Source organism: Pygoscelis adeliae, unplaced genomic scaffold, assembly GCF_000699105.1.
Source record: "Pygoscelis adeliae isolate BGI_AS28 unplaced genomic scaffold, ASM69910v1 Scaffold6, whole genome shotgun sequence".
In the NCBI taxonomy this organism is placed as follows: domain Eukaryota; kingdom Metazoa; phylum Chordata; class Aves; order Sphenisciformes; family Spheniscidae; genus Pygoscelis; species Pygoscelis adeliae.
Genome location: NW_008825075.1, coordinates 4735703 through 4736117, shown reverse-complemented (window position 1 = coordinate 4736117; position 415 = coordinate 4735703).

Genomic DNA, 415 nt, shown 5'->3' with positions numbered 1-415 from the left:
GCCGGAGCGGGTGTCGGTCCGGTCGCTGGGTTTGTCTCCGCCGGCCCTTCGGTGGCCGTTGGAGGCCGTTACAGACCGTTGGGAGGCGATGGTTGGATGTGGCCTGGTCTCGGTGCCCTGTTGCCCGCAGCTGTGTGTCTGCAGGGAGAGAAGAGGTTTTTTTCGGTGTTTTTTAAGGAGCTGATGTTACTTTTGTGTGTGATGGCTTCCACCAGCACAGTAAACTTCCTCTTTTAGGTGACAGGAAAAGGAGAGTTTGTCCTTTACAGTGTTTTTGAACTTATTTAAATTTAAATGAAAACTGAACATGACCAAAGTTTGCAGCAGAGGGAGCTTTAAAATAATTTGGGCTTTTAAAACCATTTCATGTAGTATTTTTTTTGGAGCTGTGATTCTGTGTGCTCTGAAGCAGTGA